The 24,730-nt window shown below is 35.4% G+C and overlaps 1 long non-coding RNA gene across 1 annotated transcript; it reads left to right on the top strand.

The window, feature by feature from the left end:
- Positions 1-1,408: 1,408 nt before the first annotated feature.
- Positions 1,409-24,430, top strand: LOC128625815 (uncharacterized). Its single transcript, XR_008389641.1, has 3 exons — positions 1,409-1,553; positions 9,470-9,686; positions 23,563-24,430. It is a non-coding gene; the product is annotated as an uncharacterized LOC128625815 (long non-coding RNA).
- The last annotated feature ends 300 nt before the right edge of the window (positions 24,431-24,730 follow it).

Here is a 24,730-nt window from a genome sequence, read left to right as displayed (position 1 = left end):
GGGTAGTGATCAGATATTTTTTTAAACTGCCTCCTTCTTTCTCTCTTTTTTTCCTGAGCTTTCAATTATTCTAATTGTACATATGATGGTATTTCATAGACTGTGTAGGCTGTGTCTGATAATTTTCATTTCTTTTTTTCCTCTGCCTGGATTATTTCAAAGTTTCTATCTTCTGATCATTGATTCTATCTTATGTTTGTTCTATTCTACTATACATGCTCTGTATTGCATGTTAAAACTTTCATTATTAAACTCCAGAATTTATTTTTTTTAAATTTCTGTCTCTCTATTGAATTTCTCATTTTGTTCATGGTTTTCCAGATTTCAGTGTCCTGTTTTCTCATTGAGCATTAAGTTTCCTTAAAACAGTTATTTGAGTTATCAGCTAAGTCACAAAAGCACTAATGCATTCAAAAAGCATTCAATGCATGCTTTTGAGTTTGGTTACTGGAGCGCTAATGTCTGCTTTTGGTGGTGACATGTTTCCTTGGTTCATACTCCTTAGCATCTTGCATTGTTGTCTTTACATTTAAAATAGCAGACTTGTCAAATTGTTACTTGTCTTCTAGTGGGAAATATTTTTTTATTTGTCTTATGTCTTTTACTTTATTTAACCTTATACAGACATACCTGTAACTTATATGTTACTGCTTGTGGCACAACTTAATCTTTTATGTCTTCCCTGGTTCTTACAACTCACCAATATTGCTACTGGACCCTTCCTACTCTCTGTTTTAGAAGGTGGCCCTATAGCTCAAGTTTATCATTTCTTACTCACCCATAGACCCTGAGCCTGTGTATGACCTAACTTCCTTTCAACCAGAGCTTGCTCACTCTTGGAGCAGCAACTGGAAGCACACATAAAGAACTGCCTACAGAGTAGAGAGAGATGTGGGTTTAGTACTTGAGGCACTAAGAAATCAAAGATCTGGTATGGAAGTCCTTGGGTATGATAGTGCCATATTCTCATGGTGTACTTACTGTTTAACTCAGTAGAAATTATGTGTCTTTAATGTCCCTTGATATTCTGATTTGCCTTTTCCCAGATCTTCTCCCTCCTCTTAGTTATGGAACTCCTGTCTTAGCACTGAGTGCTCCTGGAAAGCATCTGCCTTCTCCAGCTGAACCTGGTACTTCTGCATTAGCTGTGCATTCACCCAGCACTTCCCTTTTTCATTGTGGGAGAGGTCACCACCTCCTGATAGGTCAGCCCTGTGAAGAGTTGCTTTAGTGGGCAGGGTGCGCTGGTAAATTTCCTCTGACCAGCTCTGCTCTGCCCAGATTTATGCATGTGTTTTTTCTTTTTCCTCCACCAGTGGTATGCTTCCTCTTTGGAAAGGCTGGATCTCTATTTCACTCTTGTCAGTGTTTTTTTTGTACAGGTTAGCAGTCAGTGTTTTGTTCTTGACTTCAGCAAGAGGGGTTGGGGCACATTTGCTTCTCTGCTTATTCCACAGCCTGTATCATGGTCCTTTGCCTACTCCCAGATGCACAGGATGGCCAGACTCGTCCTGAGCCCCTTGGTGTGTGGTGCTGGATGTGACAGCTCCCACGTGAGTGCTTTTATGGATGTCTATTTCTTTGTTGAGATAGGGTGAAATAATGCAGAAATATTTTATGCCACCTAATAACAAGCCTGTGTCAAAAATACTACTGGTGTTACAAGTGTTTAGGCAAGAGGTATTCACCATTTAGAATTCTAAATATAAAACCCTTAATGGAAGTGCAGCTTGGTGGACATTTATATATAAACAACTCAAAATATATACACAGTATAGAAATTTTTTCTTTAAAATATCAGCTATTCGCATATTTTTTATGTATAAAATGTTCATAAAACATTGACACAATTAAAAACATGGAGGCAAGTTAAATCTCTAAAAGTGGAAGTTAATTAAGTTTAGCAAATTTATATGATGGAAAAGTTATGGAGCTATTTTTTAAAGTGAAAAAAAATAGAGTAGCTTTAGAATTCAGACTTGGAGATAGGCCTGGATTTGAATTCCATTGCCATCACCTGATGCTTTGACTTTTAGCAGGTAAGTTTAACACTCTAAGCCTCAGATGCTTTAACTACAAAAAAGATTGCTTCTATGAATACATTATAAAGTGTATGCCAGATTTTGAATAGTGCTTCTCATGTGATAAACATTCCATGAATGTGAGGCATTATAATTACTAAAATATATAATTAAGAGCAATTTAATATCATGGAAAATATAAAAGGTTATAAAATCACAAGTATAGTAGGAATCAAATACTGCACCCATTACTTTATTTAACATGTGCACATATGATTTATTTTTGAATATGTAGTATTTAAATGTTTTTATAGGATAAAAAATAGAACATATTTGTAAAATACAGGGTCTGGACCAAATAGTGCCCTTTTTAATAACAAAATCATAAGCATGTAACTCTGTAACATACCAATATTACACTGAAACACACCATAAGACATTTTAGTTTGAAATGTTCAAATTAAAGCTATAAAATATTACACTCATATTATTACACTACCAACCATATTCAAGCAGGACTTATTCTTCCTGATTCTGTATTATTAGGATAATTAATTTTGTTTTTCTGTATATATTTGTTTATTTTCTACCCTTTCAGCAATGAATATGCATTATAAATTAAAAAAATAGAAATTTCAAGAAAATAATGTTACAACTTTTTTGGAAGCTTTTCCAGAGGACACAAGGAAAAACTTAGTAGTTAATAAGAACTTGAAAATATACAAAGCATCTTTGCCAAATAAAGTCTTAAGACGTGAAATTTAAGATCCTCTAAATCATAAAAACTATAAACATTGTCTTTAAACAGGTTTTCGCTTGACTAAATTATAAACATTGCCTGCAACATATCTTACACAGCCCTTTCCTATTTATAAAATATTATCTTTTCAAAAAACAAGTTCTTGTTATGTTCACCCCTGCTGATCTAAGCTGCAATGCTGGAGAAAGACGTGACATGAGATAAGTGAGAAAGCTCCATGTGTGTCCTCAAATGACTCCGGAGCCTGGACAGTTCACTGACCACAGTTGGACTTGCTTCCATCCAGGGTGACGATTACACTTCAGATGAAAATCTCATAAATCTTCAAGGGCAGTAATTTCCTTCAAGTTAACATGTAAGCTAGAAAACACCATCTCCTCTGTGCATTTTAAGTTTGAAAAATTAGTAAAGGGTTCCTGAAGAGTATTCAGAATAACTTACATATTTTAATTCAGTGATAGAGGAACAGTTTTTATTGTGACAACTGTTATAATTCATTGAGTCACTGAAATTTGTTGCTGGGAACAAAATGAGGAAATGGGACCAGAGAGTCTTAAGGGTTTTCTGCATGTAGTATCACGTTACCTGAAAATATTGACAGTTTTACTTCTTTCCAATGTAGATGCACTTTATTTTCTTATTGCTCTGGCTAGGACTTCTAGTATTGCATTGACTAGAAGTGGTGAAAATGAACATCTTGTTTCTGATCTTAAAGAAAATAATTTGTTTTTACCACTTGTATGTTAGCTGTAGGTTCATCATGTATAAACTGTATTACGTTGAGGTATGTTCCCTCTATTCCCACTTTGCTATGAGTTTTTTAACTCATAAATGGGTTAGATTTTGTCAAATGCTTTTTCTGCATCTGTTGATGTGATCATATGATTTTTATCCTTTATTTTGTTTATGTGGTTAACAATCAATTATCATGTTAATTAATTGCAGATATTGAACTAACATTGTATCCCAGAAATAGATTCCACTTGATTATGAGGTATGAGCTTTTTAATATATTGATGAATTTAGTTTGCCAGTCTTTCGTTGGGGATTTTTTTTATCTATGCTTATCAGGGAATATTGTCCTGTAATTTCCTTAGCTGGTAATGTCTTTGTCTGGTTTTGGTATCAGGGAAATGCTGGTAATGTTGAATGAGTTTGGAAGCCTGAAGATAGGCATTAAGTCTTCATTAAATGTTTGGTAGAATTCATCTGGTTCATGAGTTTTGTTTGTTGGGAGTATTTTTATTACCGCTTCATTTATTTTTTTTGCTAATAATTGTTGTGTTGAGATTTTCTCTTTCTTCCATGTTTAGCCTTAAAAGGTTATATGTTTCTCAGAATTTATCCATTGTTCCCAATATTTTGGCATATAATATATAAAAATAGGTAGGAACAATTATTTTTGCCTGTACTGTCCAGTTTAAAAAAAAGATATGTTTATTTGTCTTGAAATAGTTATATAGTCCTATATATAGCACTATATATTTAAAAAACTATAAATTATATGTTATAGAAGTATTGATATATTTTTAATCTATACTTCTATACTTCTAAAGTACCAGGATTTTATTTATTTAAAAATACTTATGTATTTTTAGAGAGAGGAGAAACATCAATTGGTTGACTCTCACAGGTGCCCCTACAGGGTAGCAGGCTTGCAACCCAGGTATGTGTCCTGCTCTGGAATTGAACTGACAACCTACCCTTTATGAGATGATGCTTATCCAAGGGAGTCATGCTGGTCAGGGCAAGTATTAATATATTGTATGTTAAGCATATGTAGACATATATATATAGCAGATAAATTATAAGCATTTAATAATTATGGTATTATATTTTCCTCATTCAGAAATATGTTTTTAATCAGTTGCTATTGCTTTTTAAAGGGTTTTTGAAAAATATTTTTATTTATTTTTAGACAGAGGAGAAGGAAGAGAGCAAGAATGGGAGAGAAATACCAATATGTGGTTGCCTCTCACATGCCCTCCACCCAGACATGTGCCATGACTGGGAATTGAACCAATGACCTTTGGTTCACAGGCCAGTGCTCAATCCACTGAGCCACACCAGCCAGGGCTATCATTGCTCTTGTTTTTCAATTTTTTCACTTTTTCCCTAAGTAATGCACTCCATTTGCACATTTCAAATTTTACACATATTTTTAATTTAATTTTTAAAGATTTTGGCATTTCTGTATTTCCTACATAATGAAATTGTTACTATTTCCAATAGTCTGCTTTCTAACCACTTGGTTCTAGCAATATTTTCTAGCTGTGAATTCATGAGGGTCAACTCTTGAAAGATCAAATATGACAGTAAAATGTCGAGAGCAGTGCTATTTTAATGACTATGAATATATTCTCTCTTTTATTTTTAGTCCATACTTTTGCCCTCAGATAACATCCATATACACACATACACACATCTATTGGGGTATAATTACACCCTTTGGCTATTGTCTATGGTTGCTGGTGCCCTGGTGCAGCATAGCTGAGCCCCAAACTGGATGCCTGCAAAACCTAAATTATTTGTTTCCTGAATCTTTATAGGAAAAAAATCGATCCTTGGCTTAAATGGCATATACTTATGGTTATGCATTAATTTTATTGCTTAATAGAATATGTATTTGTGTGCACATAGGTATAATACCAAGTGATCACAATTTATTGTTTGGGTGAGGCTAAATTTACTTAAGAATAAAGTGTGAGTTGAAAATGTAAATAATAGTATAGATGATGCACATATTTTCTAATTATGAATAAAATTAAATTGAGAAAACTGATTTTGAGAATAACCATTCTGCGGTGCAAATTTTCTTGATTTTTTAATAGTTTAAAAGGTTGGCAGCAGGGAAAAGTAAAGCCATAGAATGATGATTTAAAGATGTTATCTGTGTATGGCCACAGGAAATCTGACGGTTAAACTGTCCATAGTGGATACATACTTACTAGACAATAGAAAAAAATCACTAGAATACACTCATATAAAGACAGGAGGATACACATAGCTATAACAATCAATCAATGTATTTGCCCATAACACAGAACAATTCTGCATGAGAAATTTTTTCCCTACCACACAACTTCAGCATTAGATATTTTATAACAATCCTATGTAGACTCTCAGCTCTATTCTATAGGCAATATAACATTTTAAAGGTATTTCTTGATGAAGACAGAGCTTCCAAAGGAAGATATTTTATCTCAATAAAAAGTGGAAAGTAAAATATATCTAAAGTTTTGCTTAAACTAAATCTATGTTAGGCTATTTAAGATCATGACTGACTTCAGATATAACTGACCTCAGATATAAAAGTCCAGGGAGAAGTTAAAATTATTTAAAACTCATGAGCATGCTATGTGTCAATGGAAGAAGGACATCTGTGGAATGATCTCATTATTTTTAGTTTATAAAGTGATTTGATTCCATTGTTTGTGGTTTCTTGAAAGCACTATATTAGTATTAATTACTTACAACAGAAGTTTAAAATCTGTTGTTATTATGGTTTCATTACATATTTTTCATTTCTCACATGATGGTCTCAAGGAAGAAATCACTAAGATCAGATGACCTACTTTATTAGGTGCAGTCTATTCATATCTGTGTAAGTAGGAAAACTAGTGCACTGATTTTCTAATTCAGTGTTGTATAAACTTGAGGGAGTGGCAGAGTATAGATGTGAAACTGTTAACCTAAATTATGGTGCTTTCTGTGGTCACAGTCCTTTCTCTAAATGTGTTGGTAGGACTGAGGGCCTTTGTTGATGATGATAAGAGAGGATAACTCTAATTATCTAATTGTGAAACAACATAGGCCAGGACACTGAGAGAATGAACTTTTAATGTGGGTAGAATGATGGGTTGGTTACTAAGGATGGCATATGAGGTAACAAAAATGGCGGTTGAATGAGGTCTCTTTTATGAAATGTAATAGCTGTTGTATATCATAAATTAATGAAACCTAGTCTTATTTTTGGAAACTGAAGTAACTTTTATAGAGGACAGTTTAATCAAAGGAATGAGAGTTGAGTGTGTTGGTGAAGGATTCAAAGGTGGCCACTGAAAACACATTTTGATACCACGTTATTTAGAATGTATCATACTTTTTATGCCTAAATAAAATACAATTTTTACTTTCTGAAAAAAAGGCTGAGTCAGACTTAAATATAAATTTTATCCCATGAAAGCATTAAAAATCACTCAACTGCATCAGTAGAAAGAGGTGCATAGGGATATCTTGAATTCAATTAACTTGGCCTTTGAACACTGTACATCATTGAATTACCAGGAACGAGGAAAGGGGTGTAGTTGCTTCATCATCTAACACAGCCTGACATAAGGTAGTACTCAGAACATTTGTTGAATGGATGCATTAGGAAGCACACATTTTTCTTGCCTTAATTTCTTTTCTTTGAGGCTTTTTGAAAAGAAAACCAGTTTTTCTAGATCTCAAAGTTTATTATGAGCAAGTTAGTTAATGCCTTTTCAAAGATTCTTTGGAAACATAGGGTGATAGTTCATGGAATATTGTTTAAGCTCTTTGGAAAAAGGAATTATAGACAGGGATGCTGGAATTATAGACAGGGATGCTGAAAAGACAAAGTCAAAAGAAGTTTGACCTACAAAACTAATGCGAGGTTAGGCTAGTACAGTCACATTATTCTGTTCCTTCCCAACTGCTTCAGCCCCCTCTGCTTCCAGGTTGCCAGAACAAATGCATCCCTGACCAAAAATGAAATGTTCCATCTACTAGTTTAAAGGCTGTTTAAAAAATAACGACTTTGCTTTTAGCAGTCAATGCTCTCCTCTGAAATACTCTGCTGATTCACAAAGCTGTCTGAGAAATTCATGATGTCGCTGCAATATCAGCCTAAATGAGGATAAAGTACCCATTTGGAGATCAGAAAATTTACTTTATTGGCTAAAGGGCTACTCCTTTTCGATATAAAGAAAGGCATTAGAAAATCTATTAAGGGTGAATTATATTCCGCAGCCACCATCTTTTCTTGTTACAATTAGTATTTCATTTTAACTGTGCTGCTGCATAATTTCTTATGAAAAGATAGTTGGTGTGAACTCTGAACAAGATTTTTTTTTACTACAATGGACTTTGTCCATAGTATACTTTTCTGCTTTCCCCTGAGTTATAGAGAGTGCTACAGAGATTTTTTTTAAATTAATGTAGTTAAAGAAGTTGGGCAATATTTTAAGTGTTTTCCTCTTATATATCTACTTTTGTGGTTGTTCTTGTTGTAGAAGAAAAATGGATGTATGAATCTTTTTCAGTTGAGCTCTATGTTGTAATGCCTAGAGAGTTAGAGTCTGGCCGTCTCTCATTTATGAGGCCATTTCATATAGTGGTCATAGGAAAGTGTTCATAGCTTCATTTTGTGAAATAAAGACAGTTTCTCCCCTTAAAGGAAATAACAACTTGTGTACTTCTTAAGGATCTTTTCTATTTTTTCCTGTTCTTTACCTATTAGACATTTGTAATAGTAATAACTATTCTACATGGCATCCCCAATTCCTCACCATTTCTTTATTCAGTGAGAATTATTTAACACTTATTACATGATGGGCGTGTAAGATTTTTTTAAAGCTATGCTGGCTTATGAATTAAACATTCTCTGTCCTAACAAGCTCAGAGTATTTTGGGGAAGACAGACATATATGCTACTAACTTATGCTCAGAGAGTTTTGGGAGTGATTTCTTCTTACAATGATTGGGGAAAGCTTTGCTGAGGCTGTAGGATTTAGAAGTAACCTTTGAGGGAGAGGGCATCTAGGGCTGAGTCAGCACAGGCATGGTGTCATTAAAAAGCATGGACAGTCCACGTCGCGGTGAATAATCCTCTGTGGCTAAAGAGTGGAGAAATGGGTGAGACTGAAAATACATGTTGGACCCAGGCTATTGAGAGCTCAATGAATAATTAAAATGGTAGGTTTTATTCATTAAGCAGTGGGGAGTCATTGAAGGGTTTTGAAAAGAGGAGTTAAAAGGTCTGACTCAAAGTTTAGGAAGGTAACTCATGGCTATAGAAATGACAGGAGGGAAAGTTAAAGGCAGAAATATGGAAGGAATGCAAGTTAGACATTTCAGTAGGAGAAAACTGGACAACCTGTTTTGAATTGCTTCCTTTATATAAAAGAATTTTTATTAACTCAATGCTATTTTATAGCCACTGTCCTAAAGATTGGGTGAGAGCAACTTTTTCCAGTCATTAGAACTTTGTAATTTGGAGTCTTGTTACAGAAGGAATCGTGTTTCCTCAACATTTATATGTTGAAGCCCTAACCCTCAGTGTAACTGTATTTGAAAATAGGTCCTTTAAGGAGGTAGTTAAGGTTAAATAAGGGCCTAAAGGTGGAGCCCTAATCTAATAGGACTGGTCTGCATACAAGGACAAGAAGATACACCAGAGATTTTTTTTTTCTGTGAGCATTCAAAGAACATATGAGGAGGTAGAGAGAGATAGCTGTCTACATGTCAGGAAGAGAGGTCTCATCAGAAACAAAACCTGAGGAAACCTTGACATTGGACTTCCAGCCTCTGGAGCGGTGGCAAATTAAGTTGTTTAAGATACCCACCCTGTGGTATTTTATTACGGTAGCCAGAATAGACTAATACATGCCTAGGGTAAAAATCTGCTTGTCTTTAAGTTTCACATTGCTTCTTTTTCTTTCCTTAGGGAGATGGTTTTCCAAAGCTGAGGCATGAGAAACCAAGGAGCATCCATTAGAATATTCCTTCTCTCAAGTTTTCATGGCAATTGAGAGGGCTGAGATTAGAGATAAAGGAAAGACGACATCCCTTACTTCTTCTGAATTTCTTCCTCTTTCCTCATGACTATTCTGCTGAAAACCACCTCTTCAATACAAAGTAACACCTTCAAACCTGTCACTGAGGTGAGTGATTTTCCATCATGGACCTGCCCTCAGGTAGGTTTGGTGGCTGTGTCTCCCCAGTGGTTCCATTTCTGTTTTACATCATGGTTGCCACCTCACTTTTCATCTGATGTTTTTTCTTATTAACAACTTGTTACTGTTCATGTATTCTAAGATTCTGTCTTTGGCTTCTGCCTCTTTTTATGCTAGCAGCAATAAATTGTTCCTAAGATTTCTTTAAAAATTATTTTGTTTTATAACTGAAATTTATAAATGTACAGTTCTATACCCTCACATTTTATGTACACAAAAGCCCTCTGTATATTTCAAGTTAAATGTCTTAACAGCAATATAATTAATATTTGTAGGTTTGTGTAGTTGACAAAGTACCTTCTTATATACTATCTACACGGTGGGGCAAAAGTAGGTTTACAGCTGTGAGTAAGCAAAACACAGTTTATTCCTGTATTATTTATTGATGATTTTATTATTTTCCAAATGAACAGCTGTAAACTTACTTTTGCCCCACACTGTGTGTATGTGTTTTCCCTTGTATCAATTCTGTAAGCTATGTAGTACTAATTCTATTTTATATATAGGATGTTGACTCTCAAAAAGGTTAATTTTTCAAGTCATGAAATACATCAAATAAGCAAAGAATATTCAGATGACAAGCATAGTGATATTTGAATGTGTCTGAAACTGGTTAAAACACTTCTATAATGGAACTTTGAGTGTTAGTGTTACTTGCAATCGGCCTTTTTTCTCAAATTTCTTAGTTAACAACACTATTATTGACCAAACAAATCATCCTTAAAGTTGACTCTCAATTTAGTAACAATATGAAATTTCTTACAGAGTTGTTAATCATTCCACAAGCCCACCACATTCACCCAGATCACTGGGAAAAACAAACAAGAGAATGAGCACAAAGAAACATGGGCTACTGTATCCATATTCAGCAAAAAATATCCTATTTTCAAGCCACATTATTATCACACAAAATAAGAATAATACTGGTAATCTCTCATTATTATTGGTCTTTGTACTAATTAAACTTAGGCTTAAAAAAAACAAGGTACAAAATATTGTAAGCTAATACATTGCCTTACTCTGTCTTAAAATTTAGGAAGCAATACTGGTGACTAGTGACAATAATATAAGGAAGACTAAACATGTCTTAATGAAAGTAAATGTTTATTCTGGTCTGGAAAACATTCCTTATTTGATCATCCTTGGAAAATATAAAATGTCAGAGTCATTATTTTTTATTAACTGGATCTGGCATGGGCATAAATAGTAAATTGAACTATATATTTTTTTTGGTGGTGGGCATTAAGAAAAATATTAAGACTTAAAAAGTATGTCACATATAAATACTTATAGGTAAATAAAATCAATTTGTAATAAAACTTTTATTATAAGTAAATACCTAAGATGATTTTGGTAAAATACAAATAACCTGTCATCACACAAAGAATAGTTTGTGTGTCTGGCTCATCACAATTTTAATTGTAAATCTCAGGAAATGCAGAATATGACAATTAAGTTAGGAAGTGCTCAGTGGATTGCAGAGTAGTAAATTTTATTAAATTTCTTCATAAAATAACATTGACGAATAATCTAATACAGAGCTGTTTTGTGCATCTTTAGGTATTACTGAAGGAACAAATAGGCAGCCCCAAATTCACTCAGAAGATGAGATTTGGTCTGTTCTCAGTAATTTACATGTTCTGTGGTATAATTTTTAAATTTATTTGGTTCTCTCTACAAGGTAGTGGGGGTTTAAAAAAGCAACATATCTAGTAGTAGAAAACTACTAGTTTAGTGCATTCTAAATCCATGTAAACACTATTAGTTTTTAAATAATGAATTATAAAATAAATTTGTTTATTATAAGTACTGATAAAAATACAGGAATAATTTGATATATGATATAAGCTGGAAGATTTGGGGGGAAATAACTATGTCAAATGAAATTTTCATATGAGTGAAGAACGTCCAGGGAAAGTAATGTGCGACCCTACCCGTGCTAATAACAAGTTTATTATATGTTAGATTCAAACATTCAGTTCTCTAGTAAGTACTTTATGCCATCACATTTGTTAACATTTACCACTGCCTACAAAAGTAAACTAGACCAAAAATGGTTCTACATTCTCTCTAAAATCACCTCTATCACTTACCAGATAACCATAAAGTAGGAAAAATCATTTGACGCGGTTACTCTAATACTGAGACATCAGTAGTGCACTGATTTTTTTTAAATCACCTCTGCCACACTCTGGGTTATTTATCACCACTTTTAGAATGCTGTGGCACTTCTACACAAGCCTAGAAGCTGGAGGAGTAAATGCAAATCCAAAACAGTTGCCTATCAGTCGTTCGTATCAGACTCATTAGTTTTTCGCTACAAAAAGTATATAAGATATAATCACAACATTTGGATCACTATCCTAATTACCCCAAACTTAACATACACTTGAATCTTTAAATTTTTTAAAATTCACCTTAAAGTGTAAACAACTAAATGTCGTGAGTGTGCTTCTTGGGATTTCAGTAGTTGTCCCCAACTCTGATAGTCACTGGAGCACTTATTTACTAGGACACTCTGTAGTTCCATGTGTGGAGGTGTTGCTGTGATGGACTGAACTCAGGGCATCTAAGAGAGGTCTTCAGTAATGTGTTGAGAAATTTCAGTGGATTAGAAGGATGAGATTATTGTTGAGTCGAGAATGGGATTTATTAACTAAAGATCAGTTTCAATATAATTATTAGCACTTTTGTAGTGTAAAAACTAAGAACTATAGAGTCAGATTTGGATTTTAATTCTAGCATTGTCTTTTATTAACTATATACTCATCAGCAAGTCACTCAAAACTCTGTTGCCTTCTCAGTACATGTGTGTAAATACCAACCTATTGCTTTAGGTTGATTGTATATGTGAAGTATCTGACATTGGTATGTGGGTGATTTTTACATTACTCTATACACTAAAGCATGTTTTTGAAAGATGTGATTTCAGTAAAATTTAGTTCACTAGTTCCTTTAAATAAATAACTTTCCAAAGTTTAATGATTTTTTAAAAAGTTACTCTCTTTACTCATTTTACGATGATGTTTTAAAATGATTTTTTGGGCAGTCATGGGTTAAAGAGTGTAGTCTGTTTAAAAATAATTACACTTACCTTTCTTATGGGGGTATAGAGAAGGTTATCCAGATTTCCGAACATGACCTTCAGGACCAAAGTGTTATTAACTTTAGTGCCAAGGGCTGGGGGGAGGCCTTAAACCCAGACTCTGGAATATATCAGATTATTTTCTTGATGGCCAGTTCTTAACCACTCCCAACTCAGTTTCCCTAACTCTAAAAGGGTATTTACCATCCTTTTAGGCAGGATATAAAGATTAATTAGTTAAGATTGCAAAGTGCTTTAACCATAAAATGCTGCACAAGACAGTAGGGTAAATATTAATAATGTCCTATGAGGAGTGCATAGACAGCCATGTAAGGTAACTAAGAAAAACAAATTGCAGTGCTCGGTATGAAACTGGAAATCACTAATGGAATGAAAGTTTGTTCATACTGGGAGCAGTGCTGCATCACATTTAATGCAATGTCAGGTCATTTTCAATAGTTTTAATTGCCATGATCAACTGATCCTTAGAGCCGCTCCTGACAAGCCCTTGAACGGCCCTAATGTTCATACAATAGTGCCAAAGACCAGCATTATCCTCTCTTGAACATTAATTGGTATCGACCCCCTTCACTGGGTCCATCACTCAACAGACTCCTTAAAGTAATTCATGATACAATTAGTGTTAATTAATTTTACAGAGCCCCCTCCAAATTCTGCCACTTGAAGACTTCAGACACTGAAGAAAGTAAAGAGCAACTAACAAAAAATTATGAATCTTCTTCTGAGAGCCATCAATTAGGATAAGTAAAAGATTCCTAAATTTTTATAACCCTCATTTATTATTTGCCACTCCTGATTAAGTTTATCCTGCACAAAGATATCTTTAGAACCACTCAGTAGTAAAAGAACCATCCATCTCTGTGCTTCATAGCTACTTTAAAACTGAGAGTGACAGCTTCCAAATTAGTGTCAGAGGAAACCAGAGTCACAAGTGATTACTGGGTCCTATGGAAATGCAAACCAAATACCTCTCCAGGTGTGCAGAGAAAGAACTTGGCCTAGTCCTCTCATCTCCATTTGTAGAGAACTCCCCTAAAGGAATTATATTGCTGCTCTGAGTTCCAAGCGATTCACAGAAGTCTTTATATGTAAACAATAACAAGAATCTACCATGTGTTATGCATGACTTTTTTACATGTATTATCTATTCAACCATTATAGTATTACCTATTCAACCATTAGAGTAAGTCTATAAAATATTTTAGTTGAATTTGCCAACAATATATTTGATTTTATTCCAACCAACTGAAAGTAATCCAACTTGAATTTTTTAAAACCTGAATCTATATTCCTTTTGTCATAAAGGAAGCAAAACAGAGCATTCACTGTTATATAAAGCATGGGTGAGTACAGGTACATCTGGAGGGAGGGTGACTGCAGTGTAGCACAGAGCACTAAGTCTCAAAGAGAAAACAAGTTTGTTTGTTTTTCTCTTATATAACTACTGGCATGGAAAAGGGCTAAAGAGAACTGGTCTATGTATCTAATAAGCTTAAATTTACTATCACAATCACCAGGAAGCTCAAAGGTGTCCTGGAAGAAGTCTTGTTCCCCATAGATGTAGACGTGTGAAAGAAGACAGCCTATTATTCTGTACATCCCAGTCATAAACTACCAAACACAACTCTTTTATGGGGCTATACTCACATCTTTGAATTCTAGACCCTTACATTTTTAGTATCCTTTGAAACTGAAGGCCTTCTGTGACTACAGCTCTAGAATTAATTTTTTTCCCTCCCTCCATACTCATAGACCTAAATCAGGGGCATCAAACTCATGTTCACTGGGGGCCACATCAGCCTTGTGGTTGTCTTCAAAAGGCGGGATGTAATTTGAGGACTGTATAAATGTAACTACGCCTTAATTAGGGGCAAGGAGCTCGGCACTGCTGCTGGGTAGAAACAAGGTGCCGGGCCGGATCCTTGTGTTTGCCACCTGTGATCTAGATTCTTCCCCGGAAAATCAGGAGCACCTGAGGCAGCAAACAATAGCCCTGACCTGACTAAGGGCAACAAGCCTGGACCTCTGGCCCTAAGTCATGTTTCATCTTCCAAGCTCTACAGTGGAATGACCCCTTGGCTACTTTTCCATGAAACCAGTAAGAGGGACATGAGAAAAGACCTCAGAGCTGTCCTAAAGACCTAAAGAAATGATTTATTACGCTTAGCTCACGTCTGACCAGTCAGCTCCCTACAAGACCCAGAATCCCTGACACAGTGCCTTGTGATTTTTTTCCCCATACAATCTGTAACCCACATGCTTCAGGGAGGCAGGTACTGGAGAGGATTAACTCACCTATTCTCTGGCTTGGTGTCACTCCTATAATAAGTTCTTTCCTCCACTGAAAATTCCCACTCGTGCATTTATTTGGGCCAGTGTATGCAGGCATGAAGGACTCAATTATTGGGGTTTGGTAAAACTTTCAACAGGATTATACAAGAACAAACTTTCTTCATTATTTTGGGGGGTCTGTCTGAAGAAAATGATATCAAGTCCATAGTGATTTTCAAAGAAATTAAAGATTAAAAAATATATCTTTATAGTTTCATGCATATCTATTGTAAGATTCTTGTTCTCCAAAAGTAATTTTAGCCTCTCTGTTATAGCAAAGCTTTTTAAAAATAATTCAAATATGGTACATGAACAACTCCAAAAGTTATTTTAGTTGTCATAGAACACAGTAGAAAGCAAAATAACACATAACAGAAAACTTAGAAATTAAAATAGAAACTAAACTATGCACCAAATACACAAAAATACAGCATGTTCTGAAAATATTTTTGACTTTTGAAGAAAGAATGAGGCTCATACAGTGTTACTTGTTCTCCTCTATGCATTAGATACATTGTTATTTTGATTATTTTTTCTAATAACAGAAAACCTTAATTAACCCTGTTTAAGCAACTCTCCAATGCATGTGGGCAGTAAATAAGCTGAAGGTAGAAATCTGAACTCTTACATTAGAAAGTCTAATTTTTTAAATGTTTGTTTCTTATTGCAGACAACTGGGTAGGATATAGCCATTTTTTTCCATGGAGATTTAAATAATTCAGATTTTATAATCCTTGGTCTATCTTACATTTTGTGATGCTGATTATTTATGCTTTTATCTAACACATGGTAATTTGTCTGAAGCTGTGTCGGGAAGGAGGAATAAGTGACAACTAAGATTCAGCCCCTTTTGAGAAACCCACAACATGTCCACAATAGTTACATGACGCAGAGTAGTGACCACAGTGATAGATAGCAACATGAATGGAATATCGTGATTACGAAGGAGCTTGAGATCACTTAACTCAGCCGAGAGTGGACAGAGAAAGCTTTTCATTGGAGTTGTCTTACAGTTTGGGAAGCAGCTGGGTAAGAACAGATGGCCTCTTGGAGTTTCTCTTGCTCCAAGAATAAGAGGATCGTCAGAATACTTGAAAACTGATATTCTTGTAAGTAATTTTTTCAAATAGTATTGGTAATCATGGCTAGCTCCGACAATTCAGTAAGAAATTATACTTCCAAAGAATAATGGCTTCCCTTCCAAACTAAAGAATGGCTGCATGTCTGGGAAGTTATGATTCAGGGCCAATCATTATCCCTCCTTCTGTCATTACTTCCCAAGCCAGGAACATGCGAGTGATCGGTGTTATCAGTCCTGGGCAGCTGATGCACACACGCTCAGGAGCCTCTGTTTTTTCACTTCAGGTTGTTGTGATGGATGAGAAACTGAGTCATACTTCCCCTTTAAACTTCAAAGACTGAGAGTGAGCATCATCCATGCATTTATTTATTAAGCACATTTCAGTGGTGATATAGAAGACACGAAAACAAAATGACTCACTTTAAGACATGCCTAGTAGAACAGATAGGCACATAAAGGGATAATAATGAATTAAAATTGTCTCTTGGTACAGACATTTACAAAGGGCTCCAGGATTTTCGAAAGCTGCTGTGAGGAGAGAATATTCTACTTGTGTCTTTAAAGATGGGTAGATGTTAACGATGAAAAATGGGAAGAAAACTTTAGGCATACAAAGCAGCCGATGTGGGGAGGAAAGCCTGAGAGATATTAAAATTCACAGTTCTTTCAGAGAACTTGGATTATAATGTACATAGAAAAGAGTTTTATGGTGGAAGATTAAGCTGTAACATCATCTGCAATTAAATTTTGAAGGCTCTTTTATGCCATCATAAAGGTATAGGACTTTATTTGAGGGCAATGAAGAGTGAAGATATTTTAAACTAGGAAGTAATACTGTCAGGTATCTTTTACATTTTTTACCTGGAAGTCTATGGATGTGGGGTAGCAAGCCATTGTGCAGTCTACTGTACTGGAGCTTTGAAAGTTGTAAAATTCTAAACAAGCATTAGGACTTTTAGTTTCCCATTCCATACAAAAGGAACCTGGAAGTCCACCATCCAAAAAAGAAACAAGATAGACTGAGAAATCAATAACTCTTGTATCCATAAGAAAGGGGAAAATATAAGGTACATCACTGTCCCTAAGGTTAGAGAGACAAATACTAGGAGTTGTGGCTTACAGAACAGAGTCCCACAAGTGGAAACCTGTGCTAGTTAAGAAAACCAGGCCTGCATTTGATGAACTGTGGGATGCTCAATGCAGACAAGTTTGAGAGTTAAATCTCCCGGGGATGCAATCATGGAGTCGGGGGGCCCTTTTGATATTGTCAGATTTACCTACAGGAGCTCAACCTGATTCTCCCAGTAAATATCAGAGGTAAAGCCTCTCATGCTTCTAGCAGGGCAAGGGGAAAATGAACCATTTGAAATATACCAGATTACTCTCTTCTTTTTTAATAAGGCCTGCCCTCCTGAGAAATTAATCAGAGACTAATTTGTTGGGCTATTTTCAACCCCTGGTAGACCTGGAAGAAGGGAGATAGCCAACTGCAGCCCACTCAAGCTATCTTATCCCAGGTTGTAGAAAGTAATTGAGAAATTCTTGTGATGTCCATGCCCCGTGGCACAGGATCCCCAAAAGACTAAGCACTAATCATAGAACTGTAGATTGCTGCCCCTCCCTTCCTACCTTACCAAAACATTACATGAGTCCTGTTTATAGCAGTTCCTTTCCCCCCTTTACATCATGTCTGGCTAGCATGAAAAATTACAAGGCATCCTAAAAGGCAAAAAACAAAATTGGAAGAGACAGGGCAAGTGTGAGCACCAGACCAGTGATTTAAAACAACTACAATTACAATGCTAAGGCATTACTATGCTAATGGATAAAGTAGACAGCATTCAAAAACCTAAACCTACAAGACAATGAAAGAAATTGAAAAATACCCCAGAAAATAGCAATATATCCCATGCTCATGAATTGGAAGAATTAATATTGTTAAACTGTCCATACTGCCCAAGGTAATCTACATGTTCAGTGCAGTTCTTATTAAGATTCTGATAGCATTTTTCACATAACTAAACAGTCCTAAATTTTGTATAGCCTCACAAAAAACAATAATTAACAAAATCAACCTTGAGAAAGGAACTAGAGGCTTCACATTCCTTGATTACAAAGCTGTAGTATTCAAAACTGTATAATATTAGCATAAAAGCTGATGCATAAATCAATGGGGCATAATAGGTATTGTAAGATATCTGAAAAACTCTCTTTATAAGGACACCCGTTAGGTAATTAGGGCTCACTCTAATCCAGTATGACATGATTTTAAATTGAAGACATCTGCCAAGACCCCATTTCCAAAGATGGTTGAATGCACAGATACTGCAGTTCAGGATTTCAACATACTTGGTATTTGGGGGGCAAGCAACAAAAAATTCTACCAAATACAGATGCCAAGGCTTTTGAAGTAGTCCTTGAGTCCCTGGTGTCCCAAGGACAGCTCTGCCTGTGTGTCCCTACTGCACTGAGTCACCGGCAGTGAGCTGCTGGTGGACAGCCTGTTGATGCATTTCAGGGTACCGCAGCTGGGCTCTTGATCAGCCATCCTTATGGCTGCCACAGGTATCTTTTTGTAGATTTGTGTATTTTTGAGCATCCACAACAAATTATTGTCAAGAAAAGTCAGAAACTTCATTTTCAAGAAGTTTCTTTTAAGGTTTCTGCAGATCTAATTGGTGCCTCAATTGGCAGGTGCAAGTTAATTATGTGGGTACTTAATTGCTAATTTCCTATGCAAAGCAATATTTGAACTTTTAGTTCTCAATTGAACATGCATCAAAATGGGATTTGAACTGCTCAAAGACACTGCAAAATTTCTAAGTGTATTTTTTTATTAGCTTGCTCCCATACTGTCAATACGGTATCTTGTTTGGAAGAGTAACACTGGCAACACCATTTGATACATAAACATGTTAAAAAGAAATGTTCTTATTTCTGTAAAGCTAAACATCTAGACAGACTCAAAAATATGTTTACTTCTTTAAAAAAGAATGTCTACTGTATAAAAATTTCCAAACTGATCATTAGAAAGTGACCATTAAAATCACATCTGAAATCATCTCATACTCACATATGAGAGAGGACCCTGGGAAAAAAAAGGGAATCACCTTCTGCAGGGCGGGCCCCTTCTGGTACAGGCTTCCCCAACTGGTGAGTTTCCTAGGAACCCCTCTGTGTCAGTGTAGCAACTGTCCTGTTGTGAGGGTCTGTGTACAGTTTCAGTGAGGTTTTTTTGAACTCTTTCAACATGTTTGCACATTTCATGATGGGTGAGTTACCAGCATATTTGTCCACACTTAGTGTTCAGCAGTTTTTGACCCCCAAATGGCATGACTCTGGGGCCCCTCACTCTCCCTATTCAACTGATCTGAGCAGGATGAAAAAAGTCCTCAAAGGAAAACATTTTGCAGATGTGGAAGAGGTGAAACAAAATGGTGGAAGCACTATAAGGCATCAAAATTGGTAAATTCAAAACTGTTTTGAGCAGTGAAAGAAAGTCTTATAGGTGTATTGCATCAAATGAAGAGTACTTTGAAGGTGACTGAAGTTTAAATGTGTAAGAATAAATAAATACTGTTTAGGGGTTATTCCTTCATATATGTAAACTGTTAAATCTGTCTTTACAGAAAGTATGCATATATGTGGGATTTCTTAATTTATATATAAACCAGGGTCATGACACATTTTGTTTAGGATCTGGTAGGCAAAATTCTAGGGTAGTCCTCAAAATTTCTGCCAGCAGTACACATACCTCTCAGTTATTCAAACAGATCCTAATCCATCGACTGCTGTGAAAGGATTTGCAGATAAGATTAAGGTCTGAAATTAGCTGACCTTAAAATAGAAGTTTATCGCAATGTTCTCAACCCTTTAAATCTGAATCGAGAGGTCAGCAGTGGAGGAATTTAAAGATTGAAAGCATGAGAAGGATTTGACACCATTGCTGGTTAGGGGTTAGAGGCGGTGCCTTAAAGAAGCTGAGACAGTCCCCCACTTTTCAGCTGACAGACAACAAAGAAACAAGGGACTGTCACGGGCCCTCTATTATTGTCACAAGGCACTGATTTAGGTCATCAATTAAAACAAGTTTGGAGATTTCCCTAGAATCTCCAGCAAACACTTTGATACGAAAATCTTCAGCAGAGGATTCAGTCACGCCATGCCAGACTTTTGACCCACAGAACTTAGTGATAAAACTAGATGTTGTTTTAAGTTGCTAAAATTGTAGTAATGGAAAACAGAAACAGTGTTTTAGTTTTTAATTTGATAATATAGCATTTGGATTTTTTAAGCTTATTTCATCTAATTTTGCTATGTTACCATAGAGTTTTCATACAATCTTTTACAAGTTTCAATGAGGTTCGCTGTTAGATTAGTTTCTTTGAGTAAAATCACTGGGTATGAGTATATCCATAAAATTTAAAGATTTTCTATTCAAATTTCAACCACTTGTGAAAAAAATGTTCTCACAGTTTATATCTCTATTGGAACAATTTGAACATGTTCATTTCTGTTTTCTACTTGTCAACAGTGTGACAATTTTTTTCCAATCTTAGAGCTGAAAAGTAGCGTTTCTTTTCCTTGGCTTACATTTCTTTGATTGTTAAAAATATATTTCATACATATATTAGCTATTTAATTTCTTATGTTGTGTCTTACTGATTCATTTCAGCTGTTCCTTTTTGTACTCATGTGATTAATTTAAATATATCTGTAGAGTTGTTTATCCCTTCAGAGTAATATTTACCTTTTCTCTGTCACATGTGCTGGAGATATTCCAGTGTGTCATTTGCCTTTCACATTTTTCTGGTATTTCCTCTTAAATCATCGGAACATTTTAAACAATTTCTAGTTGAAAAATTATATTCATTTTCTCTACATAAAGTTTTCACTTTTGGAGCTCTTCCTACTTATAATTTAACTTACAATTTTTTTCTACCTGATAATATTGCCCAACATTTCAATGTACTTAATAAAACCAACTACAGAGGAAAGTAGACGTGTATCTAAGAGTTAAAATAACTATTATGTCCCTCCTGAAAGTGTAATTGGGGACAGAGTGAGGGCCCCCAAATTAGCAGAGTATATTCCCCACGAACCTTAACTGGGGGGAAGGGAGGAGTGGCTGATACAGCATTTAAGATACTTTGCATAACAACTGCAAGTTAATAGCCATGCTGCCGCCCCAGGTAAAAGGTGTAGTGATCTTAAGAGTGTGTAGTGACTTGTGACATAGCCAGGGGAGTTGGAGTCCTCAGTGTCACAGGGCACTCTTGCCCTGACTCAAGATGGCAGCTGAAAGAAGGTAAAAAATACAGAGGAACTGGCAAAAGTAGCACATCACAGGAAGTCACCTAGGAAGTTCCAGGTCGAGCGTTTAAAATAAGTGCCGGCTGAGAGAGGAGGAGGAGGCAGACATGCAGTTTGAAAGGGTGTAGAGAAGGGGTGAGGTCTGCCATGAGGTGTGGAGTCAGAGTGCGCCACGAGTTCTGGAGTAAGAAAAAGTAGACCTGCTGGGAAGCTGGCATGGACAGGATGGCGGCCGAGCTGATGGAGCTGTGCGAGGACCCTCCCAGCCACCCGGACTCGTGACAGGTGCTTGGGGCTGAACTGTGACTGGGAACGCCGATCTGCAGACTTCTACTTTCCTGAAAGACAGTACCTCTGACTGGCATATTCTAAAACTGGCCTGGTTTGGCAAAGGGAGGCAGGACTGTGTGTTGGGGTATTTTAAAGGGTGTGGGACTTAAATGGCAGAAATCCACCATTATTCTAAATCTGTATAACCTTTAAATAAACAAGTTCTTTGCTTTTTCACCAAACTTGCATTGAAAGTCACGCTTCGTGATGGTGGGCAATCAAACCCCACAGCTGTTCTAAAATAGCATTGGTGGGATTCTGTAAAAACAGACGATAATTATTCTCAAACTGATAAGTGTTTCCATTTTTATAATCTTGTTATGCATGCAAGAGTAACTTTGGGGTTGCTGAGAGTCCTTTTTGTTCTTTTAGGACAGCATTTTTATCACAGAAGCAAACTAGTTGACTGACAGGGCTTCATACAGAATCAAGAAATATATGGTGTTTACAGAAATACCCAAGGACATTTTTTCATCGCCTTTTAGAGAAATAGGATGGGGAAGAGGGAAACATGATTTGAGAGAGAAGTATATATTGGTCGCCTCCTGTTCTCGCCCAGACAGGGGACCAAACTTGCAGTCTCAGTGTGTGTCCTGACCAAAAATTTACCCTTTCTCTGTCACATGTGCCAGAGAAACACAAAGGTTGAAACTGCAACCTTTCAGTTACAGGACAACACTCCAACTAACTGAGCCACAGCAGCCAGGGCTAGAAATATACATTTAACAGTAAATTAGTTTGCTATGCAAAATGCAGTGATTGCTGGTTTCTCTTATGATGCCCTCCCCCAAAATGACTATTTGAATCCAGTAATACATAAAAGAAATAAAATATGACAACAAATCAGGTCTATTTTTAAAATGTACAGTTTAACATCTGGAAGAATAAATATACCTCATTACACTTGCAGAACTAAGAGGGAAAAGTGAACATTAAACATAAACATAAAACTATTTGATAAAGTTTGCCTCCCATTTATGGTAAAAATTCTTAGCTAGGAAAAGAAGGGAATACTTTTAATTAGAAAAATTACATATCTACAAAATTCTTGTAGAAAACAACAAACTTAGCAGTTACATTAAAAAAAAAACAACCTCCTTTACACCTGGGGACACCACCAAGAGGCCCTCTCCTGCCATTTGCATTTAGCATTGCACTGGTGATTGCAGCTAGTTCTAGTCAAGAAGAGCCGTGAAAAGGGACAGGGAGGAACAAATATAATCATCTTTATTCACAGATGAGTGTGACTGTGCAAGTAAACAGTTCAAAATTATCTATATACAAATTATGAAAACTAAAAGCAAATTTAGCTGATACATATAAATAATTTTATATTTATATTCCAGCTGTAAAAAGGTAGAATATAAAGTTCTAAAATAATGTTTATAATAGTATTTTTAATAAAATTTGGTAGATCTACAAGAGCTCTATGAAACATATTGAGGGCAATTAAAGATTATATAAACAAATGTCAGACTATATCATTTTCATGAATTACCAGCTCAATATAAAAAAGATGTCAATATGCACTTTATAACTGAATCCCTAGCTTCCAAATAATAACAAAAATTTTATAAGGCTTTTGTTTTGAAGTTATCAAGGTGATTCTAAAATTTGGAATTTATATTTGTCATTTTTTATAGAAATAAAAAGCACAAATAAAATCATGAAGAAGAAAAAGAAGAGTGGAGGGTATGTACTGTCGGCCATTACAGCTCACACAAAGCTACAATGATGAAGAAATGAGGTATAGCACCAAATCGGACAATCGATGAATCAGAAGTGGATCTAAACTGACATTGTCTCTTGATTGAGAACAAAGAGAGAGAAAAGATGGTCTGTTTAATAAATGCTGCTGTATCATTTGGATAGGCATATGCCAAAGAAGAAATCCTAATTCCTATCCAACACCATAAGCAAAAATCAGTTTTAGATGGAAATGTAAAGTTAAAAGGTAAAAATATTGAGAATTTCAGAAAAACAACATATGCTATCACAAATAGCATGAAACATAAAAAGAAAAAATGACAATTTGGACTATAATAACTAATTTTGTTTACCAGAACACCACTTAAGAGTGAAACAATGTCATAGAGTCGGGAAAAATATTTGTGATACATATAGTTGATAATTCATACAAAGAAAACAAAAGACTCTTATAAATCAATGAAAAAGGTATAAATGCATTGGATTTTGCCTATTCAGATTTAAAAGACTTGAATATCATGCCACAAGGGACAATATCCAAATGACAAATAAACATAGTAAGATGCCTGAATTTGTTTGTCATCTGGGCAATGCACATAAATCACAATGAAAGTTCATCTAGCTGAACAATACAAATACACTTTTATTTTAAAAAATTTATTATATTGTCTCTATTACCATTTAGTCCCCTTATATCCTCTTCCCCCCATAACTACCACGCTGTTTTCCATGTCCATGAGTCCTTTTTCCTTTTTGGCTCCATCCCTCCATCAGCTAACCTCCTCCCTCTAGCTATTCTGCTTTCCATCCATGAGTCTGTCCCTATTTTGATTGTTCGTTTAGTTTGTTCATTGAACAAACACATTTTATTTTTATTTATTTATTTATTTATTTTTTATTTACTTATTTTTCAAGTACAGTTTTCTGTCTGTTGAACAAACACATTTTTAGAATTAAAAACATTTATTGTTATTGATCCAGGCAGGAGAGCTGCCACTTATAGAATTAACTGCTATGCTTTCTAAAAACATTTTATTAATATTCAAGGTTGGTTTATACATTATAGCTTCCCAAATTCATGGCAATAACTTTGTTGTAAGATAT

This window comes from Artibeus jamaicensis, unplaced genomic scaffold (assembly GCF_021234435.1).
Source record: "Artibeus jamaicensis isolate MK-2021 breed Jamaican fruit bat unplaced genomic scaffold, CSHL_Jam_final contig_923, whole genome shotgun sequence".
In the NCBI taxonomy this organism is placed as follows: domain Eukaryota; kingdom Metazoa; phylum Chordata; class Mammalia; order Chiroptera; family Phyllostomidae; genus Artibeus; species Artibeus jamaicensis.
The sequence above is the reverse complement of the archived record's forward strand: the minus strand, read 5'-3'. Positions and strand labels throughout refer to the sequence as shown.